Genomic DNA, 15992 nt, shown 5'->3' with positions numbered 1-15992 from the left:
GATTTCTTAAAAGTGTGAAGAGTGCCATTTTTTTAAAGAAATTAAATGGCTAGTAAGGAAGTGCTCTCAAATAGTTGCCTAAAAGTAGAGCTCTCTTAATATTTAACAAGTATTATAACTTACAGAAAATGTTAAGCATCACTGCACTAGGTTCAAAGGGGGAAACCATGAAAAACTTTGTAATTAATTTACCAGACAGTAGATGGAGGTGAATATTTGAAGCAGTGCACAAGGAGATGAAAAACACTTGAAGGATGAATTTTGTTACCGTAGCATTTGCAGCTGAAAGGCATGCACATTAGAAACTAGAAATTAGTATTTGAAATGTGAGCCTTAGGATCCTCTGTCAACATGCTTCTGAAGACAATACTCCTCAAAAGGAAGTTTCAGCCTGGTGAGAATTGGTAGGGAACTCAAAGGAAAATGTGAGGATGAGGCCAAACCCAAACTAAGACTGTGCATATGGATGAAAGATTCTATTTTTTAAGGCAGGGACTGGTAAACATTTTAATAAAGAACCAGATAACTAATATTTTAGGGTTTGTGGGCCATATTGTCTCTATTAGCTATTGAGTTCAGCTAGTATAGCACAAAAATAGCTATAGATAAAATGCAAATGAATGGATAGGATTGTATTTCAATAAAACTTTATTCACAAAAACAAGAAGTGGGCCAGATTTATTCTATGTCATTTACTTATGTTTTAGGGAGAAGGTATTGGTGGTTAAATAAATATTATGCTTTTTAAAAATGCCTATTTTAATCATGTTCCTTAAATATGCTGTTTGGTAAACTTCTTTATATAATTCCATATAGTGGTTTTTAAAAAGAGATTTTATTTATTTATTTATTTATTTATCCATTTATTCATTTATTTATTTGACAGAGGTGGGGAGGGGGTGAGGGAGAGGGAGAGAGAGAATCTCAAGTAGACTCCACACTGAGGGCAGAGCCCAGTGCAGGGCTCGATCTCACAGCCCTGAGATCATCAACTGAGCTGAAATCAAGACTCAGATGCTTAACTGACTGAGCCACTGAGGCACCCCTCTATTTGGTAGTTTTGATAGGTTTTGTTTTCAAATCATCACATCATTAAAATGTTATTAAAATGATCAGACCATCCAGTTAGAATTGTGGTACCTAAGAAGGGACTAAGTTTATTTGAATTTACCACATATTAAAGGACCTCCCCATTTTTTGTTTTGCCATGTACACAGAATTAATCAGTCGAGTTTATAATCTGATCTTTCTCATAACAATATTTCATGTCACTTTTTGTGATTTATTTATTTTTTTTTTTTAAAGATTTTATTTATTTGAGAGAAAGAGAATGAGAGAGAGAGAGAGAGAGAGAGCACAAGAGGGGGGAGGGTCAGAGGGAGAAGCAGACTCCCTGCTAAGCAGGGAGCCCGATGCGGGACTCGATCCTGGGACTCCAGGATCATGACCCGAGCCGAAGGCAGTCGCTCAACCAACTGCGCCACCCAGGCGCCCACTTTTTGTGATTTAAATGCATGTTTAGGGTCACAAAAATGTAATTTGCATTTCTAACCTTTTATTTCGGCCTAAAAGTAAACTGCTATTTAAAAATTATGATATTTTTAGAGTAAAGTTTTATGCTTTTTCTTGCTGTAAGAAAATTTACCTAATCTTCAAAATCATTGTTATGTTTAGTGATACATTTTTGGATTTGTGTGTAAAATTTTAATGTGATTATTTGATGCTTTGAAATTATTTCTTTGGGTATGTTTTAATCCTAAAATGAAATATGTTTTTACTTAAATACATTCACGTACTTAATTTAGGGCACTTTTAAATTTAAATTTTCCATCCACCTTGGAACTGCCACCCACATTCACGGCTTAGGTATTCATGATATGGTATTTATGATATGGTTATGAGAAGGCTTATAAGTATTATTTTTTAAAGCCAGTTTTAAAATAATATTGATTAATCTTATGTTCTTGTAACAAGATTTAAATTAGAGATGTATATGTGTGTCTGTGTATGTATAACTCAGGAGTAGACAAATCATAAGTAAATAAATTTTAAATGAGGAAGTAATTTATTAACAATCCTTTAAGACTTTACTGAAATACCACCCTTTCAGCAAGTACTTACATGGCCATTGCATACAAATTTTTTTTCTCTCTTAAAAACAGGTGCATGTACACACATGCACACACATTGACACATACTTCTTATTTTTCTAGTCTTCACTTAGTACTTATCAGTTTTATCATAATATATATATACTGCTGATTTATCTTAAGTTTTTTAGTCTTGCTCTTAGAATTTATGCTTCATTTAAGTAGGAATTTTTGTCTGTTTTGTTACTGTATTCCTAGTGTCTAGAACAATATCCTGTATACAAATATTCAATGAATGAATGAATAAGTTGGCTGTCACAAATATTCAATGAATGAATGAATAAGTAAGTGATGATTACATTTACTTTTATTTGATTTTTGAGGTTGGAGCACTTAAGGGAAATGACACAGAGCCAGAAGTTGTTCCTAAGTTTCTTAAAAAAAGATTCTGGGTAGTTAAATCCTTCTAGTTGAACAGTTAAAGGGAAACACAAGTATCCTTGCTGTCTGTTTCACAAACAGACGTCCAGGTGAGGTTGTTAATGAACTTTCCCATGGGTTTATAGAATTTGAATGAGAAGGATTTGCATATAGAGTAATGAGTGATCAGCCAAATGATGTGAGACAAATTGTGTATTTTAGTGGTGTCTGGTGATCATTCTAAGTGGCTTCTGAATATAAAGTGTGGAAGACAACTGCCTTTATTCACACACTCCCAAATTGAAGGTGGGGGATTAAAACTAGGGGCCAGAAAATGTTTTGGATGTATTGCAGAAGTCAGGAAGTAAGTTTTGAGAGAAGTTAGGATAAAGAGGGCAGAGGTTTTTTTTTTTTTTTTTTTTTAAGTAATCTCTGTACCCAGCGTGGGGGTTGAACTTAGGACCTGGAGATGGAGACTGATGCTCTTCCAACTGAGCCAGCCAGGTACTCTGAGGCAGAGTTTTTTGATTCTGATTTCAGGGTGTGAGGGAATGGATAGCTTTATTAATGGGAATTAGGTATTAATAAGAAATATGCTCTCCCTCTGCCCCTCCCCGGCTCCTGCACACATGCTCTCGCACTCTCTCTCTCTCTCAGAATAAATAAACATTAAAAAAACAAAACAAAACAGCTACAGCATTGCTTTGTTTTTGAAGCCTCAGCAACTCCCTTTGCACTCCGCCCCCCCCCCGCCCCCATTGCCTTCTCTACTTGACTGTAATTGCAGTGAAATAGCTGAAGGTTCTTGTGGGAGTCCAGTGTGTCAGCCCACATTCTATATTCATTGTTACTATTCATGGGAACCACTTAATGACGCTTCTATTTTTTTTTTTTAAGATTTATTTATTTTAGAGAGAACGTGCTAGCAGTGTGGGGGGAGGGGCAGAAGGAGAAGGAGAGAATCTCCAGCAGACTCATCACTGAGCACAGAGCCCCATGTGGGGCTCAGTCCCAGGACCTGAGGTCATGACCTGAGCTGAAATCAAGAGTCAGTTTCTTAACTGACTGAGTCACCCAGGAGCCCTATGACGCTTCTGTATTTTACATTTGTGTAGATATTAGGAATCAAATAGAGAAATAAGATGCTTCTTTGGCTCCTTCAGAGGTAGAAGCACTTGCTGACTATAATTGTTGTATGTAAAATATTTTAAGATGGAGTCTAAACATCTTTTCCCTTTTAAATATAGACTGGCTCTTCTTCATATGCTATATTTTGCCTATGGTTTAGAGCAGGTTCTGCTTGTTAAAAAGGTCTAAGTCCTTGTTAATTTATGTATTAATGTCTAAATAAATTTTGATGTATCTGCTATTTAAGAATATAAAATGATTACAAAGTACTACATAAATTTAGAATCAAAGGAACTTAGAGGTCTTCCATTTCAATTTCTAAGCCAATGTTAGGACTTTTTAAAATGTGTCTCCTCTCTGCGTGCTCTAGATCTCTTGGCCTTCTTTCAGTTTCTCACTGGTGATTATGCTTTTGCATATGCTATTTTTCGTGTGTGGGATTCTCACAATTATCCTTACCTTTTCACTTTATACCTGCTTAATTCCAGCTCAGTCTTAAGATCATAGCTTAACTACTACCTCTTCAAGGAAGCCTTCCCTGATACTCTTTACCCTACTCCCCACCACCCAATTTGATTAAGTAGCTCTGTTACATTCATTTCTATAGTTCATTATACTTTGATAGCACTTAATGACAGTGTGTATTTACATAGTTGGGTGATTTGAATGCTGTCTGTCTTTACTGCTTAACAGTGAGTTGCATGAGGGCAGAGGTAGTTACTGGTTGCTTGTCACTTTATCTCCAGGACTTAACATTGCCTGACACAGGGAATGTTTTGAGAAATCATTTGTTGAATGAATGAAGAAATAAACGTTTGTGGCAGATGGTCAAGGGTATGGACATATTTGATAAGTAGTAAGTCATTAATAAGTGTTAATAGCCTTCCCCTTTCTCTCCTTATGTTTCTCCCTCCTCTTTTTCTCTTTATGTACGTATCTGTTGCAGGAGAGAATATCTACCGGGATCTTTTTTTTTGTTAGACAGCTCTAATTACTTACTGTTAGATCCTCTGTTTGGTGAACTGTAACTTCCATTTCTTGGTTTGGTTTTAGTCTCATAAATGACATGAAATAATATATCAGCCCTAAATATACCTGACAAAACTTATTATCTTATTTTTCTTAACTTATTTCCCTCTCTCATTATTCATCATCTTTAATCTTTGGAATTTACCTACGGTCATATCCTTTCTGTTGAAATATTAGTCTTTCTTGGCCACCAGGTGTTAAGAGAGGAGTCTCTGTAGGTCTTTTGAGTTTTTGAATATCTTGTGAATGGTGGCACTAACTGCCCTTTGTTCTGGACTATCTATGCAAGGATGTTTGTGTGGTCAACATCCTTGGAAGATAGATTTAGTGTCCCTCTGGAGCCAATGGAGGGTATGTTAACTGACCATTAAAAAAGAGTTGATTCTTCAACTCAGGGTTCATCTGTTATCCTGCATCACTCTTCATGTGCAGACATCCGTCTGTATACATCTTTGTTATGACCTCTGTGAAACTTGGGGGCAAAGGCAACTGATGCAAATGTGTTGATAGTCGTGCTGTTTGTGGTGCGATGAGTAGTAAAGTCCTTTGTCTCTGACTCAGGGTTCTCCTATCTTCTACATCATTCATAGGTGTGGTAGGGTAAAATCTTCGGCTCACAATTTTTGACACCAGAACAATGTAGTTTCTTGGTTCTCTTTGCTGAACCACCTACATCTCTCTCCTCAACTATGGTACTCCCTCCTTATCTCCAACACCCCCAGTGGATGTCTGGAACTGCAGATAGTATTAAATCCTGTATATACTATGTGTTTACATATACATACATGTATAATTAAGTTTGAGTTCTAAATTAGGCATAGTAAGAGATTAACAACAATAACTAATAATAAAATAGAACAGTTATACAATATACTATAATAAAAATGTTATAAATATGGTCTTGCTCTCAAAATAGCTTATTGTAATTTGCTCATCCTTCTTGTGATGAAGAGATGATAAAATGCCTGTGTGATGAGACGAAGTGAGGGGAATGATGGCATTGTGATATCAGGCTACTGTTGACACTCTGAGGATATGTCAGAGGAGGACCATCTGCAACTGTGCTTGACCATGGAAAGTACCTGCAGATAAGGGAGGACTTACTGTACGTTTTTTTTTTCCTTTTGTACCTTAAATATAGGTCAATCCTGAGAATTTGTTACTGGTTTTCTTTCTACTTGTGTGATGTAATCAACACTACTGTTTTTGGCAACCAACCATATGTTTATATCTCTCCCATTTATTTTGTTTTGAAATCCAGACTCGAAATTTCAGCCACCTCTTGACCATTTCCTTGTGGATATTTTAATGGTGCCTAACACATTTAAAACTAAACTCAATGTAATCCTCCCACCCCATTTCATACACCATTATTCACTATTTCAATTAATGGCACTACTTCCCTCTTAATGCTGTAAATTTCAGCACTAGTTCAATTGTTCCTTCCTTCTCCCCTGCATATGGTAGATGTTCCATAAAAGTTTTTTTTAAACTTAATAGTCCAGTCTAAACATAATAAATTCATTTTAGTCATTTCCCATATGATGTGTTCAGATTCATTGCTATACTGATTACTTCCACTACTTGTTTGAAAATGTGTCTCAAAATTTAACACAGTCCTCCACATAGCACAGAGTAGGGTGTATTTTCCAGATTTGTGTAGTGGACTTCTACTTAGTTACTATTTGTTTTGACCTTATGGCCACTGGAAACAAGAATTATTTTTCACATAAACTACTCTTAAGACAGTTTTCCATATTTCATCTATCTGTATTAGTTTATGAATTTACATGAAGAACTTCACACTGTGAAATTTCATCTAATTGATTTTGGCCCACCATTAATAAGGAAGATATCTTTGAAAATATCTGTTTGACTGTAGTTACTTGTACAAGTAGGTTGAACGTACTATTTTTGCTTTTATAATAAAATGCAAAATAACTATTTCTTCCTAAGATTAGAAAATTAGAATTATGTGATTTGATGTTTTTTAAAAATAATGAAAAACAAGTGTTCCTCTTAAAATGGCATTTAAATAAAATAGTTTAAGCCAGTCTTCCTAGTCCCCAGTGTAATCTGTTTGAGAAATAAATATATAGTTTTTAACTTTGCTAGTTTATCATATATTAAAAGTTATTTTTTATTTTATCCATTAAATATAGGCAACTTTTGATCACTGTTATTGGGAAGGAAAGTCACAATTATGACTCTCATCTCTGGAAATTCAGTTAAATTGGGGGGTAGTTCTCTTTCTTGATTAAAACATACCAGCAAATGTACACAATCTTATTTCACCATTCAAGTTGGTTGGTTAGAATGTGAATTGCTAAGGAGTTTCTAAAATGGAGTCAGTACTTTAGATTGTAAATTTTAATTTATGGGGAATGTTTTTTGTTCCAAAAAATTCTCCTTATAATGTAGAATTAAGTGAATTGCCTTGAAGTTAATGTTTTTAGTATTTTTGACAGGACACATGAGTAAGAATGCTTATATATTGTAGCAATTAAAGACAATTCACATTTGTGGTTTGGGCATAAATGTGTAAAAATTATACCCATCTATCTTATTACATTTCCTCTCTCCTCCCCAAGGACTTTACTATGTACTTTATCTGTAATTGTTGCCAGTTTTCTATCATGTTCCCACTGGGCTTCTGGTGCAAAAAATCTTATCCTCTTGATGACAGAGCTTGCCTGAATGATTTCATGCTCCTAGCATTTTTCTTCACGGGAATTAGGGGCAAAATGTAACTACAGCTGAACAGAACGTCTATTTTTGTAATTTTGGAGTTTAGGCTCTGTTATTGGAACTAAATGAAGAGATGCAGGTGTTCTCCAGTCCAAGCCCTTTGGGAGTTTTGATGGTAGATGCTTGAAAAGAAAATGCATGTGTTTCCAGAGTCAAACAGCAGCTGTGAGACAAGGATTTATGTTTTTCTCAGAACTTTGGGATTTCAAAATGTTACATTTAATCACAAGCACAGAAAGGGGAGCAAATGTTAAAGATGTTACGCATAAAAGTAAGTTTACTGATCTCTTTACCATACGAACTAGTTGTGGGAATATAGGAGCAAAGTGATTTTTAATCATAATATAAACAGTTTCTAAAGGATTATGATAGTTACCAGGACATAGCCTTTTGAGAATGTTGCATTTGTAGCATTGAGAACTTTTTTAATCCTACTAATTACTTAAGTTTTCTTTTTCCTTTTAGACATTCATGCATACACACAATGAAAGGTTTGGCACAGTATTTGCCAAATGAGTTTTGACTATAATTATTTTTGGAAAAGTTCAAGTAATATCTTGTAATAACACAATGTTTTCAAGTAGAAGTATACATTTCTGTCTCAGGTAATAACCAAGGGAATTTACAGATATATTTAAAACATACCTATATTAAAGCTGATATGCATTGAAAAGTATTAATTACTCTGTCTAGAAAGTACCCTGTATTAATCATGTTTTCCTTTAAAACTTAAAGGTTTTCTCTTGGGTCTTCTCATTTCCTACCTTGTTCTCTACACCCAACCGATCCCTATTCACTTAGAATTTTTCTTCAAGTTCTATAAACCTGTGTATGTGCAGTTTTGAAGCTAGGAGTGAATCCTTTACCTTGTCCCAGAATCTAACCTTCCTGATTGAAATATCTTCTGGATGCCATGATGCTAGAAGTCAAGAACAGGCTCAATGGCAACAGGAAATTACTTTGCTCCTTTGAAAGGTCCCAGATTCTGGAGGGAAGCCAAGGGGAGATAGCCCTTGAGACTTGTGGGTGACCAGTTGTTTCCTTCATTTATAGCACAAGGTCAAAATTTTGCATTCTTTACTGCCTCTATAATAAAAAACTGGCATTCAAAGTAAATAAGTAGTAGTTTCATTTGTACTAATAAATATAAGAAGTGTTTCAGGTTGCAATGGACTTCAAGTGAGTGTTACCAAAAATGTGTAATGTTTTGTATATTTTTATATGGATCAAAAAGATACCATTATTACTGCAGTTTATATTTTAGAAAATGATATGTTTTCACCAAAGCAAGTTTTTGGTTTTGCATCTCCTATCCAGATTTGAAGTTGGCTAGTAGTTGGCTAGTAGCTGTCATGTAGGCCAAAAGAAAAGTAGCGGCCTTAGTGAACCAGTAGGAATTGATTTTTGAAACACTTAGAAGTGAAATTCACACCAGTCTTTGCCACTTAACTCTTCCCTGTTTGTCTCATCCCTTCTAGAAGAAACTTGATTCTATTGCTTTTACATTTCTTTTGTCAATACAGTGTACATAGGAATCATCCTTATGCCGTTGCTTTGTTTCGTGAATAAATGATACAGTCACCTATCTGTTAATGTGGGAGAGTTTAAGCACTTCTTTGGGAATCTTTTTGTTTCTTTTATTTTCACCTTCCTCTGACTTTAGTTCTTACTCTTCCTCCTCCTCTGCTTTCTCCCTTCCCAGTCAGTAACTCCCTTCTAAGCCACACCCCAGTACCTTGACCATAGCACATGACAGACAGTCCTAACTCTAAGATTCCTTCCTCTTGAGAAACCGACAGTTCCTAAGGGCAGGGATCATGACCTGTACATGATAGGTATTTGGTACATACAGGATGGTCCAAAGGAAATGATTTTTTGCCATTTGGGTATAGCCTTGTTGTCTACAGGTCCGCATCATTTTATCTCTAAATTGGTCTGTGGGAGAAAATATAGTTTGGCCTCAGTGTGTTAAAGAATAATTAAAGAAAAAGTACCATTATGACTCGTGTAGATATAAAATGGACAGATATTAAGGATTATTAGCATCATTATCAATGAAAGAACCAGGCACATGTTACAACCAGATCAAGGAGAACTGAAAAAAGAGGCAGTTAGAGGTCAGTGATACTGTAGTAAATTTGGAAAGGGACACAAAACTAGCTTCTTCCACAGTAGGGATGGACAGTCAGTTGAACTTCTACATGACAGTTTATTTACATCTATAGTCAAGAATTGCTCTGCATTGCTCTCAGTTATCCACAATGTACAGATTTGTAAGAAAGCTCAAAGGCAGTGAAAGGTGCAGAGTCTCCATAGATTCAGACTCTGATAACCTGGAGGAGTGTACTCAGAACAATGCAGAGCTTTTCACTGAAGCACAATTTTTTTCCTACAAGCCATACTAAATTCCAGATGGCTAGGCTATTTTTAGCTGTGGATTGTTTAAATATAGAGGCAGGTCAGAAGTAATTTTGTGAGGCAAAGATTCAGTACATGGAGGGAAAATTAAAGGGAAATAATGCCACCGGCAGAGGGCAGTGACGAAGTAACAGTTTCCTCATGTTCAAAGGAGGTATTGATTGTTGAATAATTGTGGGCTAATTCTGTAGACTGTAACTTGAGTTAACTTTTGAAACCTTGTCATATTAAGTTCTCTTCAACCAGGTGCTTTTTCAGTACCTACAACTTACCAGAAAAAAAGGTGTTTTGTTTTTGTTTTGGGTTAATTAAATAAATAAAATGTTCTAACCTGATTTTTAAATACACAGTGTGTCTAATGTATTAAAAAGCTTTCCCATGGAAAGGATTCGTACAACAAATATTTGAATATGTACTCTATGTCAAGTACTGCTATAGGCATTAGAGAGAAAGAGGAGGGGAGGATATGTGTGTGTGTGTACAAGAAAGGGGAGTTTCCTAACCTCACAGAGGTAATATTCTCTTGATTAAACATTTTTATTTTTGTTTATAATTGTTATATTGTATTTTTTCTTAGGAGAATTAAATCTTTTTTTTAAAAGATTTTATTTATTTGAGAGGGAGAGTGAGCGAGAGAGAGAGAGAGAGAGAAAGAGCGCGTGCACAAGCAGGGGAGGAGGCAGAGGGAGGGAGAAGCAGACTCTCCACCAAGCAGGGAGCCCGATGAGGGACTTGATCCCAGGACCCTGGGACCATGACCTGAGCTGAAGTCAGACGCTTAACCAACTAGCCACCCAGGTGCCCTGAGGATTAAATCTTTTATGTCATGTTAGCTAAACTAGAAGAGGACTTCTTCAAATGTAAAAATTATGTCTTATCTGATTTTTTCTGCTGAAATAATATGAAAGTATATGCAAGAATATACTAGACAAAGTTCTGCAGAACTCACAGATGAATAACAAAAACAAAAATAGAAATCCATCACAGCAAAATGTCCAACGGAGACTAAAGTAAGAAACAAATGATCAAAAACACATGAAAAAGTTCAAAAAACTGATAACTAGTGAAAGAAATGGATATTAAAACAGTAATAGGGAACACTTTAAACTGTGAAAATGATATTTAATAAATTGTAAAACTGAAAGCTGAGAAATTTCTGAGATGAGCACTTTCATAAAGGTCTGATAGGACTGTGAATTGGTCCAAACTCTCCAGAAATCAATTTAAAAAGGATCTTAAGAGTGGTCATCTTTTATAACCCATTTTCAGACTGTATCCTAAGGGAGTAATCCAAGGTGCATTTAAAGACTTGTATTTAAGACATAAAGGTATTCATGTCAGCGTATTTATAATAATCATAAGTTATCTTTGTGGTCTAATAATAGGCAAATTATAAAATAGAGTATATCCATAGAAGGACATCTTTTATATCAGCCAATAGAAAAAATATATTGTCAGAAAATATTCCTATTATACACAAACAATGAATCATGGAACACTACATCAAAAACTAATGATGTAATGTATGGTGATTAACATAACAATAAAAATTAAAAAATATTCACATTAAAAGCTTATGTAGAAAATAAAAATATAAACCTACATATGATCAAGTTTTATATGTAGTTTAAAAAATTTTCTCAACTTAATGAATACGAATATATGTTTACATATATTCATGTATTATGTTCATAGAAAAATTACAAAATTTTGTGACTGTCAGTGCTTGATGGGGTTATGAGTTATTTCTCATTCATATTTATACTCTCCTGTAGTATTTGATATTTTCTGCAAACATAAATTTTTTAAATATTTCTTTTCCAAAATACTTATTTACAACTAAGTTGTTCATGGATTATTATGATTATTTTGCTTACAAGTAGGCGTTCTTGCACATTAATTCTTATATAACCTTTAATATTTAAATAAAATTTCAATTTGAAAGCCCATATGTGCCCTGAAAGACACAGTGTACAGTTTAGTTTTTAAAGAGGTTTTGGGAGTCTTAGTGTATATCTGAAAAAAATACCAGATTTCAAGGCAGCATAATTTGCATTTCTCCTTAAACAATTTTAGTCCAGTGAGTAAAATGTTTAAAATCACTTTATTTTTTTCTATAATTTGTTTTCTATTTATGATTAAAATATTTTTTTCTTTATAGTTGAAATTTTATTTTATCATTAGTCAACTCTCTAGGATAGTACAAAACCTTCAGTGACTATAAGTATTCACTTGAAAATTAGCTCTTTAAAATATTTGAATGCATTTTTTACATAGGAACAAAGAATTGTCATAGTTAAAATCAAGCTCAACTCAAAAATTTTTTGTTAAACTCAACAATGAAGTTGAGATACTCTAAATTTTTAATGAAAACTAGAAAGAGTTAGAAATAGTACTTTATTGGAAGAATAAAGAAGTAACCTTAGTATCTGAAGTCATTGTATTTAAGGTAAAAGTATACTTAGGAGAATGGAATAGTAAAAAGATGCTTTTAGAGAGACATTTAAAGATATTTATTGGCATTTCATGGACATTAGAGGTTGATAGCAGTGCTGCTTTTTGTGGTTTTTAGTCTGATTTCTAAGTTTTACTCTGATTTCGTAGCTGACTATTGAACAACACAGGGTTTCAGGGCACTGATTAATAAAATAATCACATAATAAAAAAATCCACATATCACTTGGCTCCCCCAAAACTTAACTACTAATAGTCTGTGGTTCACCAGGCCTGACTGACAACATAAAGAGTTGATTAACACATATTTTGTATGTTATATGTATCATAATGTGGTATCTCTCCTGATGGGATGGGGGCTCCCAAGTGTGGGGCAGCCTGATTGGGTAGCAGCACAGATGGTGAAAGAACTCACCGGGGGCAGAACATAGGAGATAGTTTATTGAATACACCTCAAGGGATTGGTGGGCAGGACAGCAGAGGAAAGACTGTTTGCCAGGATGCAGTAGATGGGGGCTGTATTTAAGATACGTATTTAAGATACATAGACCTATGGGTATGTATGGAATCCCCCCCACCCGCCACCTTTTTTTTTTTTTTTTTTTTTTTTTGGTAACTGTGCCCAGTTGTAAGTAGCCCATTGGTTAGTTAGGGCCTGTGGATATTTTGAGGTGGGTCACTTGATGGGCCTGTCTGTATTCAGCCAGGGGGTTGGAGTCACTCTGGGCCCTTTTGCCTTGCTCTATAATCCATTGTTTAAGCCTGTTGCCCAGAAGTGGCCTCTACATTATATACTGTGTTCTTACAATAAAGTAGCCTAGAAAAAGACAATGTTATTAAGAGGATCATAAGGAAAATACATTTACAGACTGTATTGTGTTTATTGAAAAAAATTTGCATGTAAGTGGACTTGCACAGTTTAAACCTGTGTTCAGGGGTTAACTGTAGTATTCTTTTTTTTTCCCTTCACTCATGTATTACTTATGATTATTAGCTATGATTGGGGTTAATTCTGGACTCCAGTAGAAAAAGAACATTTTCTTGGAGTGACTGGATAGGAAGTAACAGAGGAGCAGGAAAAAGAAAGTCAAGAATTTAAAGATACTCCTATATATGAGCATGAAATTTTCTGAAATAATGAGTTATAGTTGATGAAAGGCAGGCAGAGCTTAGTGAATAATCTTTGGGGGAAGAAAGGAAGTGATGGGCAGCCACTGAATGGAGAGGGAAGGAAAAATAGGCAACATTAAACTAGCAGTTACTGGGTAAGAGGTTTTTTTGCTTTTTTTATTTTGTTTTTCTTAAATCAATTTAATATTGTTAAATTAATTGCCAGTTAACCTTAAAATAAGATTTTGTTTTAATTATTAATCTTGTATAGACTACATAAATTTTAAGGGAGAGAGACTTTCAAGATCATTCCTAGTCTAGAAGAAAAGAATAAAGCAAACATTTTTCAGGTGGTCAGATGTCCTCAGAGTTGAGCAGGCAGTGAATGGAAGAGGACTGACTGACTCTCTTGTCTGATGTTCTTTTTATTATGTATACTCATTTAATGACATTTAAAAAAATTTATTACGTTAATCACCATACATTACATCATTAATCACCATACATTACATCATTAGTTTTTGATGTGGTGTTCCATGATTCATTGTTTGCATATAACACCCAGTGCTCCATGCAGAACGTGCCCTCTTTTATACCCATCACCAGGCTAACCCATCCCCCCACCCCCCCTCGCCTCTAGAAGCCTCAGTTTGTTTCTCAGAGTCCATAGTCTCTCCTGGTTCCTCTCCCTCTCCGATTTCCGCCCCTTCATTTTTCCCTTCCTGCTATCTTCTTCTCCTTCTCCTTCTCCTCCTCCTCCTCCTCCTCCTCCCTTCTTTCTTCCTTCTTCCTTCTTTCTTCCTTCTTCTTTCTTTCTTCTTCTTCCTTCTTTCTTCCTTTCTTTCTTCTTCTTCCTTTCTTTCTTCTTTTTCTTTCTTTCTTTCTTTCTTTCTTTCTCTTTCTTCCTTCCTTCCTTCCTTCCTTCCTTCCTTCCTTTCTTTCTTTCTTTCCTCCTCTTCTTCTTCTTCTTCTTTCTTCTTTCTTCTTCTTTCTTCTTCTTCTTCTTTCTTCTTCTTTCTTCTTCTCATATAATGTATTATTTGTTTCAGAGGTAAGGTCTGTGATTCAACAGTCTTACACAATTCACAGCGCTCACCATAGCACATACCCTCCCCAGTGTCCATCACCCAGCCACCCCACATTTAAAGGACTCTTTTCAGGTAACCAGGTGGTTATCTTCATTCATTCAGCACATATTTACTTTGTACTAGAAGCTTAGGATATAAAGATGAAAAAGACCTTTTTTACTTATTAATGAGCTTACAGTTCATTGAGGAGATATATAGGTAAAGCATATAACTAAAAGGTAGTTAAAACATCGTTATAAAACAAGGTAGTGTGAATTCACATTGAAGAGAAGCTTTTACTCAGACTCGGGACTTGAGAAGTTTCCTAAGATAAGAGCCTAATTAGGAGCTAGAGGAGAAACAATGGGTCAGGTTTCAGGAACCTGCAACTAAGTTCCCTGGAATGACAGCTTAGAATGGAACTGGAGCATGATAAGGGTTAATGCCTGATGAGATCAGCAATCTCTGTGGGCTATGAAAGGCCTTGAAAGCCATTTTAAAGGTTTTGGACTGAGTGCTAAAGGGAGCAGTTATATTTTTATTATATTTATACTTTACAAACCAATTTAGGGAGCAGGGTGGTTGAGGGTAAAAGACAGGAGGCAGGGAGACCAGGTAGGAGAATGTTGCAATGAAGGAAAGGATAATGTCAATGAAGAGAGTTACACACATTTTTGGGATTGTAATGTGTTGAAATTAGTAAGATGGTTAATTGAAGATGATGGCTAAGGGAAAGGGCACAGTAGGTAAACATCCAGGGTTCTAATTTGGAGAACTGGGTACACAGTACGGCCCCTTTCACTGAGATGAGGAACAAAGGAACAGGAAGCAAGTTTTGTTAAGGTGATAGAGGCAATTGGTATAATACTAATATTTTTCTAGTTCTTCCTGTGTGGCAGGAATTATTCCAAGCATTTTAACTCAAGCCCAAGCAGTTTGACTTTAGAACTCATACTCTTAACCATCACACCAAAGAGCAAAGACTATGGAGAAATTCAGACCCCAATCATTGATTATTCAGTTTATTGAATTCTATTTAATTTTATTTATTGGATGCTAGCTGCGTGCACAACACTGCTAGCAGCTGATGAAAAAGATATTCAGTACAGAGCCCCATTAAGTTGTATACACATACAGCTAATTCTAAGAACAAGCTTGCCAAATGCTGCAATTGGTTGGGAGAAATATACTATCTGAAAATAGAGGAGAAAGGTTAATTTGAATCAGGAAGGGAGGATTTAATGATACTACAAAGGTTTTTCAAAGAGGGTTTGATATTTAAGTTGGAATGATAGAAGACTGCATATAAGATGAAAATTTATTGGTTAAGCATTACAAGTACTTTTAATTGTCCTATACTGCTTAGTTTTAGATGTTTGGTAATTATTAGTTCAAGGCCATATTTTTGTAGAAGTATAAAATGTGTAATTGTTCAAAAAGTGTTTAGTACATATTTATGGTGAAGTAATTTTCTTTCTAAAGTATTTCAGTATATTCAGATAACTATAATCAAAAAAATGTATTTAAA

The 15992-nt window shown here is 35.0% G+C and overlaps 1 protein-coding gene across 6 annotated transcripts in view; it reads left to right on the top strand.

Moving 5' to 3' along the window:
• The window catches only part of VPS13B (vacuolar protein sorting 13 homolog B), a 750734-nt gene that overhangs the window by 228802 nt on the left and 505940 nt on the right, over window positions 1-15992 (top strand). The gene's annotated exons all lie outside the window — the stretch shown is intronic.

This window comes from Eumetopias jubatus, unplaced genomic scaffold (genome assembly GCF_037043125.1).
Source record: "Eumetopias jubatus isolate StellerSeaLion01/CBP00866 unplaced genomic scaffold, mEumJub1_p1.0 scaffold_4, whole genome shotgun sequence".
Classification (NCBI taxonomy): Eukaryota; Metazoa; Chordata; class Mammalia; order Carnivora; family Otariidae; genus Eumetopias; species Eumetopias jubatus.
Note: the sequence above shows the minus strand (reverse complement) of the source record. Positions and strands in the feature narration are given on the sequence as shown.